At 44.6% G+C, this 19,903-nt stretch overlaps 1 long non-coding RNA gene across 1 annotated transcript; it reads right to left on the bottom strand.

Moving 5' to 3' along the window:
- Positions 1-402: 402 nt before the first annotated feature.
- LOC109322700 lies at positions 403-623 on the bottom strand. Its single transcript, XR_002104467.1, has 2 exons — positions 526-623; positions 403-485 (listed from the first exon to the last, which is right to left on the bottom strand). It is a non-coding gene; the product is annotated as an uncharacterized LOC109322700 (long non-coding RNA).
- Between the last annotated feature and the right edge of the window lie 19,280 nt (positions 624-19,903).

Here is a 19,903-nt window from a genome sequence, read left to right on the forward strand (position 1 = left end):
AAGACAGGTCCTCCCCTTTAAGGCCAGAACTTTCTGGGCATGGAGTGCTGGTAAGGAGGGGATTAAATGCTGAGCCTGGTCAGCTGATCAGCTGATCAGAAGGGGCAGGCCAGGACTATAAAAACCCTGGGCAGAGCAGCAGTAAGACTGAGCAGCCAAAGGGGAAGGAATGCATCCCAGAGCTTCATGGAGAGGCTTGGTGAGTGGTCCAAAGGCTGGAGGGGGGAAACTACAGAAGCCCCCGGAGAGGCGGCAGCCGCCCCAGAGTAAGGACTGTAGCCAACTGTGGGGAGCTGAAGCATGAACCCTGTGTAAGTGTGAGCTGGCATGCTGCTTTCCTTAATCACATTTGTTTTGGTGGCAGTTATTGCCCACAGACAGGACTGTTTATTTTTCTTTTGGTTATTGAATAACACCCGTGGTTTGGTTGAAGCTATTAGGGGAAGGAGGAGGCCTCATTTGGGGGCGCACTACAGAGTGGGGACCTTGGCACCAGTGAGGGCTTGGCTTGTTGGGGGCACAGACCCCGGTGCCAGTGAGAGTGTGGCTTTTGGGGGTACATAGGCCGCGGCACCAGTGGGGGTGCAGGATTTTGGGGTGTACTGATCCCAGCATCAGAAAGGGGTGATATTAAAAGGCCAGGGTGGTCTGGTGCACCTGGGGGGCAATTTTACTTATATTTTTTTCTTTTGTGGACTGGGGTGGCATGAGTTCAGGGCCAGTCCCTGGATTTGAACTTGCAGTCATCTAGCTGTGGGCTGGTGGACAGGCCTCTGGGCCAAGCTCCAGATAGGAGCAGGGATGAGGGCCACAAGCCTCAAGGCACCAAAAAAGGCGAGAGCCTCAGGGTCAAACCCTGTGTGGTGGGTTTAGACAGGGAGGGAGGCCTAGCTAGAGAAAGACCGGGGTCAAAGCTTGTGAAGGAAAAAAGGCCCTAACATACAAAATACAATAGGCAGTCTCCCACTCACGAGAACATCAGAATAATTTCCATCAAGACATGGCAGGAAAGTAGAGAGCGGGACATAAGAACTTTAAAGAGGACTCCAAGGGCGCCCCATGTAATGCGCAGATTAACAGGGAAGATGGTACTGGGGAGGGCGACCTGTTACAGCCTCTTACTTGGGATTACACTAACTGGTAGAAAATATGTTATGAAAAACTGTGCACAAGTCAAGGGATGGAAGGGGTGACCTACAAATCTGTTCTGTCTCTAATTAATTGTTCTGATTATTGACACATTATATCTGACTTTTTTTTTTAAGGCTACTATGAAACACAGCTAGACAGCCATCAGGGAGATTAGAAACTCAAGATGAATGAGTCTCTCTTGCCCTTTGAGCCTCTTTTATTAGGTGCTGGTAAAAGTCAGTGTCATTTCTGTAACCTGTAATGTGTACTACATGTGTAATGTGTAAAACTGTAATATCTACTCTTGCTCTCATAGGTAGGTATGCAGTTTGAGTCCTTGGTTTATGACCTTATTTACAGATTCTCTAGCTCAATATGAATTATCCTTTCACTACAGTTCGCAAGACTAAATTCACTTGAGTTGCAAAATCACTGTTTGCAGCTCTGCTACCAAAAAGCATTATTGTAAGTCAAGGTTGCAGTAAAACAGGTAAGGTGGGGATTAATGGGCTGGATGGCTTATTGCATTTGTTTTGGACAGATGGAAAAGGAAAAAAGTCTTCTCTGTATCAGACCCCAAATAATCAAGGTTTGTTGTTTATATGATCTGTAGATTTTACACTGCTTAATTGTTTTCTACTTGGCTGAACTCATCCTTCATTCTAAGGCAGAGGTAGGCAACCCTCAGCATGGATGCCAGAGCATAGCATGTGAAGACATTTTGCTTGGCATGCAAGCCTCAGGTGGATAGCAGGGAAGGGGCTGGGACTATGCTTCCACAAGAAGGATCAGGTTTCTCACAGCATCCCTGCTGTCCACCCTGGCACGCCAACATTTTACAAGTCGAGGTTGCAGGTGTTTTTGACACTCTGCCCAAAAAAGTTGCCATCCCCTGTTCTAAGGCAAGTTTGGGAGAGTAATGGGACACCTATTTAATCACTGTCATCATCAGTATACATCTTTTCAGCTTCCTTTGCATCTCTGAGCACTGTCCTCTCTCCTTTCTTCCTTTCTATCCTCCACTTCCCTGTCTTTTGTGTTCAAATCATTCTCTCTATTTGATAGCCTATTTTGTGCAGGTCCTTTCCTAGAATCTGACAATGTGAGCTATTGTTTATGAAAGCCTATGCATCTCTGATTCAGTTAGTCTGTAACTTGCAACTCTACCTTACCTTCTGACATCAGTATGCTAGGTAGAGATGAAGATAGAGGCAAATGATTCCCATTTCTGCAACAAACTAGAGCAGTGGTTGTCAACTGGGGATATACATACCCCTAGGGGTACTTCAAAAAAGTTGTAGGGAGTATGCAGAACTGATGTGGCCGATAATGTGGCCAATAAATGCCGCGTATGCGCATGCAGCCACAGTGTAATATGCAGGCAGCCAGGAGTGCAGCCTGGCAGCATAGAGAGAAGCTGGGTCTGGCTGGTAAGTCTGTTGTGAGGGAAGGGACATGCAGGGGGGGCATATCAAGGCCCCAGTGGTGAAGGAGGGAGTGGGGCTAGGACAGGGGCACGGGCTGCCCAGCTGGAGTGGGGCAGAGGACTGAGCTGCACAGGGGTGGGGGTGGCTTCTGCCACTATGCACACCCCTGGGAGGCATAGCAGGGGTGTACCCCTGCATCTGTGCATGGGACGAGAGCAGACTGCTGCTGCAGGTGGGGCAGTGTTGGGCTGTTCCCAGCAGGGGTGTTAGGGTGAGCTGTGTTGGGGGGGCTAGGGGGCTATTCTGGCGTGGCTGCAGCCCCTCCTGTAGCCTGTCTCCCAGTGCCACTGCCGCCTGCCCTGAGCACAACCTGGCCCAGGCCCAGACCCAGCAGGGAACAACCCGGTGCAGCTCCGGCCCCAGCCCACAGTGGCAGCCTGCCCCACCCTACTCACACATCTGGGGGCAAATGCCCCCTATGCCTTCCCAGGGTGCGTGCAGCAGCAGAAGCTGCTCCCTGCCCATGTCCCGAAGATGAGCCGCTCGCAGCTCCATCCCATGGTTTGCCCTGGCTGTGCAGTGCCTGCCCCTGCTCCAGCCTCAAACCCCCTCTCACTGCAGGGGGTCTTAATCTGCCCCCCCAACCCCTTAAAAACAAGAAAAAATTATAAAGTGGTACATGAGCTGAAACTTTGAAACAGGAGGGGTACACATGTTTAAAAAGGTTGAAAACCCCTGAACTAGAGAATAAGTCACAGGTCCCGCACTTCTTTCTCTTCCGCTGAGCCCCCCCGCCCCAATAATGTGGGTTTTTTTCTTTATGAGGCTTTTGTCCTCCAGGGAAAGTTATTACTAAATGCCACCCAGTCTGTTGTTGAGAAGTAAATAGGAATACATGGAAAGGAGGAATACAATAACTATTCAAAGAAACAAAGAAGCAAGCTTTAAGTTAGATGTGGGCTGTAGAAATATTGCATTTTCCTGGCCTGGACAATTCTGCTCTGAAGTATTGCATTTTTGTCTCAGCTACTGCTATTCAGAAACAGCAAAGTAAGATGGATGTAGTCCTGATGAATGCAGTTTTTGCTGATGAATGACATGCAGAGAATACATTAAGGATACATGTTGGTGAAAAACTGAGAGAAACAGTTTTTTTCCCAGGATGCCACTTACACTACATATACTCTAATCCCAGAAGGGACAAGGCTGAGAACCCAAAATCCAATCCCAGTTTTAGCTGGTCAAACATGAAGCCATTCTAAATGTTTATACATCCATTCCACCCAGAAAAAACATGAATTTACATGCAGAGGTTTTAATTTTGATCATCTGTTAATTTAGATGAACAAATACATACTTTGTATGTCCTCTAATATTTATTAGAATGCCTTTTTTGTTTAAAAAGTATGAAGGAGTTCACATCTCTTTTGTACCTTTTAAACAAGGTTGAAAATAAGCCTACATTCTAGACCAATAACCTGCTCCAGGAAAGTGAAATCTAATTACTGGCATCCATCAGAGAAGATACCGATAAACACTCTTATTTAAAAAATCTTGGGTGTAGTCATGAGTCTACCAAAGACTGGAAATTAGATCTGGTTTCCTTCTGTCACAATATGACAGAAGCAGGCAGCCTGCTTTCCTCCTGCTACTTTGCTAAATTCCTTATTTGCTAGCACACCATCAGTTGGGCCTAACACTAGCTTCCAGAAAATCCACAGAAAACTAAACATTACGTATTTGCAAAAAAATGGATTGGGCAAATTTGAAGACCAGATTGTTCTTGGGTAAGTTCCCTTTGGGAAATGTTGCTAGTTTGGTTTTAACAGTTCACAATTTTTTTTTGTGAGCTTGTTGTCAAGGCTCACCAGTATTTTTTTTACAGGGTTCTAGTGCAAAAGTAACTAACAGAAGATTGATAATTGGGATGGTTTTTCTGTTTGTGGCTATACATCTCATGTTTTGAATGAGAAGTCCTGTGTTGACTATTTTGTTGTCTCATTGTATCCCACCAAATGTATGTCTAGAATGAAAGCCCAAATAGCAAGGAATTAGTCTTTTCTGGGGGTTGAGCTATGATGTCAGTGTTAATTGGAAAGCCTGCTGTGTTACAGCATTTTTCTAAATTACTACAAGCTCATTCTCAAAATATTGCCATATCGAAAAAATATTCCTTAAAAATGACAAGGTTCTTTGAGCGAATCTGATCCTTAGACCAACACGGCTACAACTTATACTTCTTTAAAAATGTTAATAGACTAGACTTTCATGCTCAGATAATTTTAAAAATGTGCTTTTGGCAATTATGGAAAATTGATTAGAGAGAAAGTTTTGGAACTTAAAAAATTAAGTGGTCATAGAAGAGAAAAAACAGAAAAAACACATTCCTGAGGGGGCTTACCACTAGTTGACATGATGAAGGTGTCAGCTTTCCAACTGTAACTATACCTTGACACTTTGTGCTCATTGTGTGTGGCGGGAGGGTGGGGGTGGGGATGTTGTATGTGTATATAGATGGATGGATGGATGGATGGATGGATGGATACCAGTAACAGTGATACCCCAGACTACTATATATAAATGTTGAAACTTCCTGGTGAGAACATGTTAAACAGAAGAGAAGAGCATATGATCTGTGGTACTGTCATGACCCTGAGGTATTGACACAGTCTCATTCATAGTTTTCCTTTGGATTTCTTTTTTTATATATATAGTTCAAGTATAAGCTATTTTCTTGTTAAAGTCTTTATCTTAAATATATTTACTGGCATCCCTTTTAGGTTGTTTCTATTTAGATAAACCCAAATAAGCATATCAACTATAAAGTCAAAATATTTGTACTGTCCCAGTTATATAAAAACATCTTTTTAAATGCATTTGATTTCAGAGCCTATATTAAATAAAACTTTTGAGCAATGGAATTGTGCTTTAAAGACAGTTTAAATAATCAGGAACACAATTTTGTTTAGTCAGTTTGACCACTGTGATATAACTTTGAACAGTTTGAACACTGTGATATCCCCCAAGCACTCCCAGGAGTGACTAGAAATAACGGTTACAAGCTGGCAGAGGGTAGATTTAGGCTAGACATCAGGAGGTGCTACTGCACTGTCAGGGCGGCTAGGATCTGGAACCAACTTCCAAGCGAAGGGGTGCTGGCTCCTACCCTGGGGGTCTTGAAGAGGAGGCTGGATGAGCACCTGGCCAGGGTCTTTGACCCCAGTATTCTTTCCTGCCATGGCAGGGGGTGGGACTTGATGATCTGCTCAGGTCCCTTCCAACCCTACCAACTATGAAACTGTGAAACTTCCTTATGGCTGATTATCTCCATCAGTGTGACATTATCAGTTCTTCACTTAAGCTGAAGAGCACTCGTATCAACAAAATACAGTGAATTGTGTATGAGACAGCTCTGAAAATTGTAGACATGTAAAATGGCAGAAAAAGGATTTAAAAAATAGCAGTTTTAAAATAAATTGATTTTGATTGTTAGTGATCTCTTTCTAGTTCTTTAGCAACTTATTGTATATAGTTTGACAGGAAAGTAAGGTGAATGATTAGTACTTCTTGACTTCCTTAATTGTTTGCTGGGTTTTTGATTGTAGCCATGTTGGTCTAAGGACACCATCAGGCAGGGTTCTTTGAGTAGATGTGATATCATTTATCTTGGTCTAATAAAAGACATCACATCTACTCAAAGAAACTTTCCTGCCTAATTGTTTGCAGCATTTCATATTTTACATGTTTTTCTATTTAAGTTTCATTTACACACAAAAATTCTACCATTTTTCTTATATCAGCCAGCTAAAGCAGTACAAGTTCCTCAGTGGTGATGCTTTTATAGAAATCATCCAAATACAGGGCAGAAAGTGACCCTAGGGTCACTATCAAATTCAGTGGGGCCAACATTTTTGGCAGGCATGCCACAAATTAGCCCTACATCCTCTCCAAGTTTCACTCTGATCCCCTTCCCCTGCCCAATTAGTTGATTCACCTGATGCATTTGCATGACACATGATGCAGCAGTGGGGGAACCTGGGCATGGAGTGCAGTAGGCAGGGCTGGGAAGCTGCAGCAGGAGGTGGCACTTGGGTACACAGTGCAGTGGTAGGGGTGGGGAGTGGCTTCAGGGGGTATGCAGTGCAGCCAGGTGCATAGACTACTGCATGAAGTATGGCTGAGCAGTGCAGTTTAGTGGAGGGGCTGGAGGCGGGGGAGGACACAGGCACATAGTGCAGTAGAGGTGGGGGCTCCCAGGCACACAGTGCAGCAGTGGAGGAATCCTAAACCTAGTGTAGCAGGGTTGTGCAGGCTGCAGCAGCAGGGGTACTCATGGTCCGGGGCAGGGGTAGGGGGAGAAATATGTGCAGCCCTTGGAGCCCTTGCTGGAGTGGCATCTACCAGTGTGGCCCCTGTATGTAGGGGCCTGAAAAGCATGTGGCCCCAGCCACTTAGAAGTTGGACAGCCTTTGTCTAAGCTGTTCTTAATCTTCAGCTTCTTTTGTATAACAAAAAAACAGTGTCCGTATCTTTATCTTTAATTTTCAGCTAAAGTGATTCCACAACCTCCTTAGGGAGCCTTTTCCAGTGCTTAACTACTCTTGCAGTTGGAAAAAAAAATCCTAATATTTAAACTTAAATCTTCTTGACTACAAATTAAACTTATTTATTATTGGTTGTCCTGCTTTCAGTGGACATTTAAGAACAATTGGCCCTCTGTATGACTACCTTTTATGTGTATTGGAAGATTATCATGATCTTTCTATCTTCTGTTTTTCTAGAAGAAGTAAACTCAATTGTTTGAACCTTTTGTGCCTAGGTCAGGATTCCAAGCCTCTTATCACTCTTGGTGTTCTCCTTTAGATCCTTTCCACTTTGTCTACATTTTTCTAAAATGTGTTGCCCCAAACTGGATGCTATTCCAGCTGGTTCCTCACTACTGCTGAGTAGAAGTGAACAACTACTTCCCTCTCCTGTTAATGCATACCAGAATTAAATACACCTTTTTTGGCATCAGCATCATCACAGTTTACTTATCCAATTTGTGATCCACTATAACTGTCAGATCGTTTTTTGCTAGACTGCTGCTTAGCAGGAAATAAAATTCCTCATTTTGTATTTATGCATTGGACTTATCTTTCCTAGGTGTTGTACTTTTGTGCTTGTCATCATGTATCCCAGCTTGTTGATTTCCAGCCATTTGAATTAAATTCCTGTCCTCAAAAGTGTGTATGACCCCTTCTCAATTTGGTGACTTCTGCAAATTGTATGAGTGTAATCTCTATTCCATCATCCATGTTGTTAATGAAAATATTGATTAAAACAATCCCAAGATAGCTTCCGCCTGGACTCTACTTTTAAATTCCCAGTCTGTCAGTAAATCATTAATAACTATTTTTTTCAACTAGCTGTGTACCTACCTTATAGTGATTTCCTCTAAGTCATATTTCTCTCATTTGCTCATGAAATGTCATGTGAGGGTGTATCAAAAGCCTTACTGAAGTCAAGATATTACATCTTCCACTTCCTCTTTATTCAATAGGCCAGCTGTTCTATGAAAGAAGGAAATCGTATGGGCTTTCATATTGAGTTTGACACCGTTTTTTCTTGACAAATCCATGTTGGTTGGTTATCATCTTATCTCTTATGTACTTTACAGATTGTTCAATAATTTGTTTTGCTATCTTTCTAATGTCTTTCAAAGTTAGACTAACTGATCTGTAATTTCCAGAGTCCCCTGTTTTCCATTATTTTAAAGATAAGCACTATTTTTAACCTTCCAGTCCCAGAATGTGGGACCTCCCCCATTCTTCAGGGGTTCTCAAAGATGATTGCTAATAGTTTAGAGATTGCTTCAGCTAGTTTAAGTACTTTAGGGTGAATTTCGTCAAGCCATGAAAACCTCGAATAGCTAAATATTCTTTAATGTCTTCTTTCTTTGTTCTGACCTATGCTTTTCTCCTCCCCTCTTTAAAATTAATTGTAGTGAGTTTCTGCACTACATTTTTAAGAAGAGTGAAGCAAAAAAGTATTGATATTTCTGTTATCCATTACTATCTGTTCTTCCTCATTAAGAAATGGAGCTATACTTTCCTTTGTTTTCTTCTAACTTCTAATGAATTTACAAATTTTTCTCCTTAATATCTTGCATGTCTCATACTAGCTATAACTCATTTTGTATCTTAGACTTTTTATTTCATTTGCTTGATGCCTTGATTTTATATCTACATGTTTGTCCTATTCTGTTATCGTCATCTTTACTCATGTATACTAGTTTCCACTTTTTATATAACTCCTTTTTTATTTTTAGATGATTGAAGAGCTCCTGATGGAGCCATATTGATTTCTAACGATATTTCAGTCTTTCATTCCTGCATCTGGACAGTTTGCCATTGTAACTGTAATGATCACTGGGCACAACTACACAAGATACTTTACTGTGCAGTAGACTAATCTACTTTGCAGTAAAGCATCACAGTCTACATGTGCAGGGCACTTACTGTGCAGTAAATTAGGCTACTGCGCAGTTAGCTAGTACCTGTAAATACAGATACTAAATTAATTGTGCAGTAGCTACTGTGCAGTAGCATATGTATAGCTGCTGACTGGGAGCCAGTTTGCTCCTGGTCAGCCTAAGCAGCAGGGGGCCACAGGGGACAGGGAGCTGTCTGTCCCCACCCATGGCACTGCTCAGCTCCTCCAGGAGCTGGGAGCTGACCAGTACCTGGATTGGAGAGCTTTCTGCCCTCCATCCAGGTTCCCAGCTCCTAGTGCACAGCTCCAAAGTGAGCAAGGCTAGGAATCCAGTCTCCACTCTCTGTTTGGAGCAGTTCTGCATGGCACAGAGCTGGAAACTCTGGAGGACAAGTGAGAGCTAGGAACCCAGCCCCTGCATGCGCCCTGGTGCAGCTCTGTGCAGCACAGAGCTGGGAAATCTGGGGGTGTGAGCTGGGCTGGGTTTCCAGCTCCTGCTCCCTCCTCAGATTTCCCAGCTCCATGACATGCAGAGCTGCACTGGGAGGCAGGCAGGGTCTGGGAACCCAAGCAGGGCAGCTGCTGGCAAGCCCCATGGTTTCCCCCACACCCTGATTGGCAGGGGGTTGGCCAGGAACTGTCCCACAAGTGGGCCAACTGCAGTGATCCCCCTGCCAAAGGAGGGGGGGGCACCAGTGCCATGCAGGATGCTTGCCAGCAGCTGCCCCACACCCAGGAGAGCATCTGGCAAAGCCCCTTCTGGCAGCTGTGTCCCAGTGTGCATGGGGCCAGGAGAGCTCTGCCAGCTGCAGCAGCAGCAGCTATCTCCAGGCCCCATGTACATTAGGTTCTGTCCTGATGTGCGCAGGGCCAAGAGACAGCTGCCAATACAGCCAGCAGAGCTTTCCTGGCCCTGTGTGCACTGGGACTGGCTCTGTGCCTCTTGCCAGCAGCCCCTGGGGAGCACCTGGGGAGCCTGGAGCTCCCTCTGGCTGTAGCAGAGGGTCAGAGCAGGGCAGGAGTATATTTGCTCTTAACAGGGTGCATATGTAGATGTGCTCTTGGGAAGGCTTACTGTGAACTATTTTACTGCTCTGTAGCCTAAAGCATATTAATAGCATGTGTCGATGTGCCCTCTTTTTTTAACTGCCAAGTCTCATGTGCTCCTTTTTCACTTAGAATTTCTTCTGAAGAGAACCCAGCTACTAGGTCCATGACTTTGCTGAATTCTTTCTGAAATCTGTTGTCCTCCTTCTGCTTTCTTCCCTCCTTCCTTCCCTTAGAACCATGAATTCACCCATTTCACAATCACTCTCACCCAAATTACCATCACCTTCAGAGTCTCAATCTGTTCCTCCCTATTAGTCAGAAGCAAATATAAATAGTCACTCCCTTAGAAACGCCTCCCTTCCCTCTAACAGAAAACTGTCCAAATTCCAGTCCCTTCTATTGATGTAAAGGTGCTTTATATCAAGGAAAGGAGCATAAGCTATTCCAAGATACGGCACCTTTTACCAAGACTGTCATGTCTGTACTAGCAATGACAGTGATGGAGCTATTACAGTTGAAGAATCACAGTCCTAACCAAAGTGGTCAAACTGGTACAAAACTTTTGTGTAGGAAAAGACCTTGGAAGGTATCTATTAACAAATGTTAATCCTTTTTTAAAGTTCATATTATGGGTTTGACTCAGTGTAGAATATGCTGGTAATGCAGAGGATGAGAAAAGAAGCTATCATTTTAGATATTTATGAATGTTGGGATGTTGTAGCTCTAGCTTAAATGCTTCTCTGTCTCTAGATCTGCTTTTGACTGGTCAGGACATATGTAAGAAGCAGCTCTCTGTCATATACTCATACTACTGACCACTCATAGCTTGCATACAACTCTTAATTGCAAACTGGAATCTTTTTGCTTGCACTCTCCAATTCAGAAGACCATGAATGTGAATTCGGCATTCGTGCAAGGTACACTGCTGAAGGGTTTGCACTTCTGAGTGATATGCATGCAAGCAAGAGTGGCTGGGGTGTGGTGGAGTTTTAAAGTTCTGGGGTGTTGTTTGGGAAGAGTCTTGCTTCATATGTTGTGGGTTGTTTTGTCTTTTATTGTGAGCCTCCTTTCGGAGGGCGGCATATACATTTAATGAATGAATTAATAAAATTATACTTATTAGATATGTGTACCAAGATACAAATGAATTATTAACATTATTTTTAAAAAACCCAAAACAAACTTGAGATTAACTGAAGGCTCAATTCAAGAAATGGACATTTCTACAAAGTAAATATGTAAATGCACATATATTGTTACCACAAAGTGATTGTGATAAATTGCAAAGCCAGGTGATAAAGGCCATTTATCATACATCTTTGACATTATCATCTGTAGTCATTCTTACTAATCCATCTCTGCCATGACTAATTACATTCCAAACCTCTGAGCATCTTTTAAAAAGCTTTCCTTCAGGAAAACAAAGCCAACATAAAAAAATACAAATCATGCTGACTTGTCACAGAAATATTTCTTGCCCACCTTAACCTCACTTTTGCTCTGAGGTATTTATTTGTTAGCCACGTGTGGTTCAGAAGCTATGCTGATTTATGATTCACATTTTTCCTCTTAAAATTGAAAAAAGGTATTGACTGTATCCTGGTGAAGAAATGAAAGCCCTCCTTCCTCTGGGAGATATGCTTATTTCTATCTCTACATAAACTTTCCCTTTGTATTTCTAACCTTGTTTCCTACTCTTGTCCTTTCACTTTCTGCATCTCTCCCAATCCATTTGCCTGATGCTGCTCCATCTTTTTTCCCATACTTGGCTTTATTCTTTTCAAACTGCTACCCCCATGTAAACAATAACCTTATCTGCCAAACTGCTTTATCCTTTTTCAAGCTTTCCTTTTCTCATGAGGTCTTCCTACCTGCTCTTCACCCATAAAATCTTGTATTTTTTTGTTTTTGGAATTATGGTTTCATATTTTGCTGGATTTTGATTTTAGACTGCTCAAATCAGAAATTGTATACTGATGTGGTTCTTTGCAAGCAGTTTCTAATGGCAGTGGGTTATATGTGGACATCCTTATAAAGACAAATCTCACACTCAGGTTTTCTCCTTAAGTTACTGATGAATAACAATTTCAGATATTGGCCCAATAAAATTTTAGTAACAGCCCTGACAAATTGTGAGGGCAGTAACACTGCAATACGGACTGCTTCATTCTTTCTGTTTCCTTTCCCTGCTCAACTGCTTTCTGTCCTGGCCATTATGCCAAGAGTATAGGAAAGGTCATACTATATCTGACTTGAGGCCTGTCTAGTTTTTTGAGCCTGACTGACCAGTCACAGATGCTTCAGAAGCAGGTTTAAGAACCCTGCAGTAGATAGTTGTTGGGTAATCTGCCCTCCACTGTAGGCTCATCCTGATTTTCAGTATCATAGAATCATAGAGGAGTAAGGCTGGAAGACACCTCCCTAGGTCATCTAGTTCAACCCCCTTTCTAAGGCAGGATTACTCCTATCCATACCATCCTATACAAATTAATAATCTAACCTCTTAGCAAAACTGCACAGTCAGTCCTGACACAATACAAAACATAATGCCCTAACCGGCTACATGTAAAGCAGGGGGACCACAGCAGCAAATCTCCTGCTGCTGAAAAGGTTGTTATTACATGCTCAAGGGGCCCCAGGAAGAAGTCCATGCCCCTTGGTACAGAGGATGGCAAAAACCCCACATAGTCCATACCAATCTGACTATGGGGTAAAATTCCTTCCTGAACCAAATGTGGCGATCAGTCTGAGCCTGAGAGGAAGGGCAAGACCCCCTAGCTAGGAGCCTCTGGTTTAAGGTCCATTAGTAGCACTGGCACACTCCAGCCAAAATCCCCAGCCTTGGCTGTAGCTAACACTCAATGCTGCTGAGGAAGCTTAAAAATCTTGACCCAAGTAGCAGGAGGGAATGGCAGGAAAAATTCCCTCCCAGCCCCATACAACCAGCCAAGCCCAGAAGCATGGGAACTATCCATAGTATAACAAAGGCATAGCTACATCTATATTATCCCCTACCAGTGACCATGCAACTTCTTGAACGCCTCCAGTGATGGAGAGTCCACAACATCCCTAGGCAGTCTATTCCAGTGTCTCGCTATTCTAACAGTGAAAATATTTTCTCTTATATCCATGAATGGTGCGTACCCCCAGCAGCTGGGGGGACATGGCGGCAGCAGAAGAGTGGTAGTGGGAGCGGCGGGAAGCAGACAGGCAGATGGATCATGCACCAGCTGGAGATTTTTAAGGGGTCCTACTTTCACTCCCAGATAATATCTATTGTAGTAATCAGACTTAGTAACACCTGGCAGTGTTAAGTGGGGGAGCTCCCGCAGATACCACCAGCGCTGTTGGCAGGGGGAAGGGTGAGGAGGGGAGTAGTGAGCTCTGACTAAGGGTGGTTAGCAACCACCTGCAGCCACCAATGGCAGCATTGTTAGTGGCCAGTGGGAACCATGGACCCACAGATGCCGCTGGCAGTGTTGGCAGTGGGGTGGCAAGCGGCGACCACCCGCAAGTGCCGCTGACAGTGTCAGTGGTGCGTTTTTGCAGGGGGTGCATGTGCACCCACGTGCACCCCTACGCATTGCCCCTGCTTATATCCAATCTAAAACTAACTTGCTGAAACTCTGAGCCATTGGTCTGTGTCCTGCTCTCTGCAGCAAAATAAAAAAAGGGTTTTCCCTCTTCTTTATGGCAATCCTTCAAGTATTTGAAGACTGCTATTATATCCCCCCTTAAGTGCCTTTTCCACAAGCTGAAGCTGCCTAAGGCGCTTCTTTAGCCTCTCCTTGTATAACTTATCTTCCAAGTCCTTTATCATTTTTGTTGCCTACCTCTGGACCCTCTCTAACTTCTCCACATCCTTTTTAGAATGTGGAGCTCAGAACTGCATACAATACTTTAGATTAAGCTGAAATAGTGCCAAGTAGAGAGTATAGTCATCATCAAGTACTTAGCGACTGACATAAAGCTAAACCTTCCAACATTCTTGCCATTACGAATTATAACTCTGGAAACCCTAAATAAGTACAGAGTACATTACTTGCCTGATTTACTGCATGATCTGACCATATAATCTTTTACTTGATCAAGTATTTACATCTGTGGTGCACAACTTTTTGGCCGTGTGGGCGAAATGAGGGGTGGGAGTTTGTTTAGCAGGCCAGACTGGATCCCACATGACAGGATTGGGACCTGGGGTCCTGCATTGCCCCCTTGTGCCAGGATCAGGTTTCAGGGGCCCTATGCTGCCTCCACCCAGTCCCACATTCTGGGATTGGGCTCTGAGGCTCTTGTGCCACCTTCACCCAGCCTCCAGCCAGGACTGGGCTCTACACCACCCTGCATGCCTGACCTAGCACATAGGGCCACAGCCCATGGGCTGGGAGTTAAGTGTTCCTGATCTACATTAATTGCTTGACTGAAACCATATGCATGTCCACACTGAAGGCACTTCTGTTTCTTAGCCAGGTAAACAACTTGCCTCAGCTGGTGTATGAGCTGGTGTATGCTCACTGGCTGTGGTCAGCCCTGTACACAGTAAAGCAGTGGTTCCCAAATTTTTCTTCAGCATGACCCTATTTATGGTCCCATTTCTTCAGTATGACCCCTCACTCCCAACCTGCGGCCCCACACCCATGCAACCCCATCTGCTGATGCTACAACCCCATTTGGGGCTGTGACCCACAGTTTGGGAACTGCTGCTGCAAAGGGTTCTTGTCAGATTCCGCGTCAAACTCAAAATCTGCCCTAATCTTAAAATTCCTGCATGGACTGGGCCTTGGCTTCATCCATAAGACAAAAATGTGCTTGGTACTGAGTGCCTGTAGAACTACTCACTGTGAAGGGGTAGCAGTGGACGTAGTCTTTCTGGACTTTCGGAAGGCCTTTGACACTGTCTCTCACCCCGTTCTCATTAAAAAACTGGGGGATTGTGGTGTCGACACCTACATGGTCAAATGGGTCGCCAACTGGCTGGAGGGCTGCACCCAGAGAGTGGTGGTGGATGGGTCATTTTTGACCTGGAGGGATGTAGGCAGTGGGGTTTAGCAGGGCTCGGTCCTCAGACCCCAACTGTTCAACATCTTCATCAGTGACTTGGATGAGGAGGTAAAAAGCACCCTGTTCAATTTTGCTGATGACATAAGATGTGGGGGGATGTGGGCACGCTAGAAGGAAGGAATAGGTTACAATTGGACCCCTAGACAGGTTACAGGGGTGGATGGATGAGAACAGGATGGGATTCAACACTGACAAATGCAAGGTGATGCACCTGGGGAGGAAGAACCAGCAGCATACATACAGGCTGGGGAACTCCCTTCTTGTCAGTGCAGAGGCAGAAAAGGATCTTGGAGTCATTATTGATATCAAAATGAACATGGGCCGACAGTGTGGGGACACAGTCAGGAAGGCCAACCACACCTTGTCATGCATCCACAGATACATCTTGAGCAGGTCCAAGGAGGTGATCCTTCCCCTCTATGTGACACTGGTCAGGCTGCAGCTGGAGTGCTGCATCTAGTTCTGGGCACCACACTTCAGGAGGGATGTGGACAGCATCGAGAGGGTCCAGAGGAGGGCCACTCGCATGATCAGGGCAGCAGGGCAGGCCCTACGAGGAGAGGCTACAGGGCCTGAACCTGTTCAGCCTCCACAAGAGAAGGCTGAGGGGGGATCTAGTGGCCCTGTTACAAATGTCACAGGGGACCAGCAGGCACTGGGGGAGTCCCTGTTCCCCCGAGCACTACCAGGAGTGACTAGAAATAACGGTCACAAACTGGCAGAGGGTAAATTCAGATTAGACATCAGGAGGCGCTACTTCACTGTCAGGGCGGCTAGGGTCTGGAACCAACTTCCAAGCGAAGTGGTGCTGGCTCCTACCCTGGGGGTCTTTAAGAGGAGGCTGGATGAACACCTTGCTGGGGTCGTTTGACCCCAGTACTCTTTCCTGCCATGGCAGGGGGTCAGACTTTATGATCTGCTCGAGTCCCTTCTGACCCTACTAACTATGAAACTATGAACCTGGCAGTCACAGGAGTGGGGGAGAGCTCTTCCCAGCAAGGACAGAACACTTTTCCTCAAAAAGACTGTATTGGGTGTTACCACAGTCTAAAGATGAAGTCAATTTGTTCTGTTCATAGCCTGTGTAAAGGTTGTCAAATTGTGCTGGTTGATCCGAGGACACTATTAACCCACTGTTACAATATGAATGTTTTGTGAGGTTTAGCCTCCTCCAGCAGCCTTGCTTCACATTGTTCTTGCTCAGCAGGCTGTTAACCCCCTTACTCGGCTGACTTTAGACTAACACAGCTAACCACTTCTCTGTTTGATTTAGTGTGGGTACAACACAGTCCCACAAACTATCCCTCACCCACTGCTAATTAATTCCTCTTATTGTTTGGGACTTTGGTGTTTAAACTATAGCCAGACTGTGAACTTTTTCTGAGAAGCTGAGCAGTTACTCACTCAAGTAATTCCACTGGAAGGATTGCCAGTACCCATGATATTGTGATTTAATGATTTTAAGTGTTTTTTTCTTCAAGTCGTAGCTATTGAAATATGTTGCATGAGAATCTGTCAGCTAAAAAAAGTAGGTTTTTTTCTAGCCTCATGGTCACAGAGTTTGAAAATGTGCAGCGACTGCACCTGAAATCTTAGAAACTACTAGACAAAGAACAATAGCAGAGTATTTAGTCTGTTTTTATTATTTTCTGGAAGTTTTTGCTCCAGTGAGAATACTGTGTGAGCAACTGCTTGCTATGGGGAGTAAGAGGTTATCAGTCTGCTTGTTCAGCTGTAAAATCTTCAAGGCAGAGACTTTGCCCTTGTCTCTGAAAACCACTCTTCATATTCATGGTGTTATAATAGAAAAGCCATTTTGGATTATGTCTGGAGACTTCTAAAATGTATCAGTGATGATTTTTCCCCCCTTCACTTGTACCATGAAACAGTCTGGCTATACAAATGAAAGAATATAATAAAAAGAGTGGCAGCAATTATTTTTAGAAAACGGCTCCAATACATATTAATCATAGGCTTTCTATGAAATACAGGACAGAAACAGATCACACTATTATAAACTGAAAAATGTTATCTGGAGCAGATCTCTTTAACTATGAAACTATATCAGTAAGCCACAGGAACCAGGGCATTTATAGACTATTTGTGCGCTTTCTGGCTGCATTACCAACAGTGCCTCCAACTAAACCCTTGTGGCAGTAACCCTGCACTGCAGGCAGTTACAAGTTTTTAATATGACCTGAGCCCTCTGTTGGCAAACCCTGCTCTATAGAAGTACCAAGTTCCTGTCCCTCGATGAGCTTCTAATAATCCATTGTGAAAGAAAGTGTTTTTAAAAAGATCTTTTGAATGTTAACTTCTGTTACTTTAAAATAATTCTAAAATAAAATATGTTCTAATAGTTCTTTTTTGCCAGATGTTTAGTCAAAAAAACAATCAAAGAATATGACCCTGGAGATATGTATCACCCTTAGTAATAGTGAATTATATCAAGTATCAAAGTGAGTTGTACACATCTAGTCTCAGGATGTGTCTACAAGTACAATTAATTAAAAGCAATAAACTCTGGCAAATGTTGTGCCGGAGGTTATTGCTCCTGGGCATGCCATTTGACGTGGGCTGGAAACCGCAGCATGTTGAGCTGAGTTGGAGCAGCCCCAGCTGGCAGGGAGACTGGGGGGTCAGCTTTCCAGCTCAGGACTGCTCTAACCCAGCTCCACATGCTGCACAGGAGCTGGTTGGGGCATAAGGATGCTCTAGTGTGGGGCTAGCTGACAGGCAGCCCTCACACTAAAGCATCCTCATGCCCCAGCCAACCCCATCAGCATCTACATGTGTGGTGTCACACACACAAAAAACTCTGCAGCAGGATAATACTTATATTTACAAGTATTAACCTGCTGTTGAGTTTATTAGTTTACTGTGGCCTAATAGAGCTGTATGTGTAGATGCTGAGATGTTTACTGTGGAACTAATTAGGCAGCTCTGGAGTAAGCATCTCGTAGATGCACCCTCAGTGATTTAACTAGGACTACTCTGGAGTAAAATGCTACCCAGTGGCCTTGTCTATACGTTCACTTAACTTAGGCCACTGGTAAACCCCGACAGGCAACGCTCCCCGCTTAGGCAATGGGTAGGGGGGCAGGCAGGAGTGAGCACTAGTCAGGGAGTGGGGGGTGCCAGATGAAGCACTGCTGGCACTTCCGGGAGTGCCACTCATGCTTCCCAACCAGCGCAATCAGCTGCAGGAGATCCCCCCCAGTTGCTGACTGGCCATTGGGGGGGTACATGCCCCCACCCTGACTCAGGTGGCACCAGTCACCCATGACTTAGGCTAATAAGCAATGGAGTAAAATGTCACTGTCACCTACACATGGAACAGTATTAGGCCATAGTTAACTAATTAACTTTGCCATAAGCTAGTACTGTCAGTGACAGTCTAGTTTACAGTAGGGTAATTAACTGCAACTATATGCACATGAATTGCGGAACTGTTAATACTAATAGTAATTTGAATTCTAGTGCTATAAGCCCACAAATCATGGTCTCAATGCTGTGTACCCATACACTGGGGTCTATGGGAATGTTGAAGGTGAAGAGGAAGAAGCAGCCATAGTGATGACTTCTTTCTGCTCCAAGATGTACTTTGTGTAGAAAAATTAAAAAAAAAGACTTAAAATTTAGCAGTGGTAAGGTTTCGATTCCATATGTGAAGTTTCCTATTAAAATTCTATTATATGTTTCTTTTTTTTAAAGAAGAGGGATAACAATCCCTCATAAGGCTATTACTTTACCTACTTCTAACATAAGGCCACCACACTCCAATGTCCACCTCCACTAAAGTTTATTCTTAAATTCCATTGATAAAAAGCTTGGCAATCATACCTGTAACAGCTACATACGACACCCATGAACCAAACTCATCCATGATTATACTTGATTTTAGACCAAGGAGCCATGCTGTCAACACCTTGGACATGGTGGTATCCTTTACATGATGAGAGCACTGAGGATGCCAGAAGGCTTGGGCTTCTGTTACTCCAGGTGCTGTACATCAGATTCTTGATCTGAAGCAAATGACAAAAAATGTGGGGAAAGGGAAACAACAGATACTTGTAGCTTGCATATACATTTGTAACCACAGTGATCATAAATAAAGTGCCAGCTATCCACATCTTTCCCTCAAGGCACCATTAACTAGCTGATTTCTCCTAGAGAGGGAGGCAGAGGTAGGTTTTGGAGGAAAACACAGGGGCCTTATGGGAGATCATTCCGTGTGTGCGTGTGAGACACAGTGGATCAGGGCATGGGCAGATGTAGGGTTTTGGGAGCTGGAGTGTAGACGTCGTGGCACATCACCTGTAACACCACACACATTTTTCCCACTCCAGTGAAAGAGAAAGGAGAAGCGAGGGGGCGAACCTTACGCTATTTAGGTTAAAATCAGAGCAGAAACAAATACAAGTAGTGGAAGGGGCAGCCCTTCGCTTGCCCGTGCTTGTTAAAGCGCTGTACGCAGCACGCCAGGCAAACAATAGTCAGAAGACGCCGGGCCATTAGTCCCGCAATCCTCGCGCTCTAACTCCCGATTGATTCCGATTCATGACCCCGGACCGGCCTCGCCGAGCGGCTGCCAGCGCCCCCGGCACTTCCCCGCCGGTCATGTCTGCGCCGGCTTTCTCAGGCCACACCTGAGTTCAGGTTTCTAGCTCGAGTTCGGGTGGGGCGGCAACAGAACAGGGGCGCAAGTGCATCCCTACGCGCCCGGCGCGAGGGGCTGGCCGGGCTGCTCCGGGAGCCGG

The sequence above is a fragment of the Crocodylus porosus genome, unplaced genomic scaffold (assembly GCF_001723895.1).
Source record: "Crocodylus porosus isolate Cpor-Errol unplaced genomic scaffold, CroPor_comp1, whole genome shotgun sequence".
Lineage (NCBI taxonomy): Eukaryota > Metazoa > Chordata > Crocodylia > Crocodylidae > Crocodylus > Crocodylus porosus.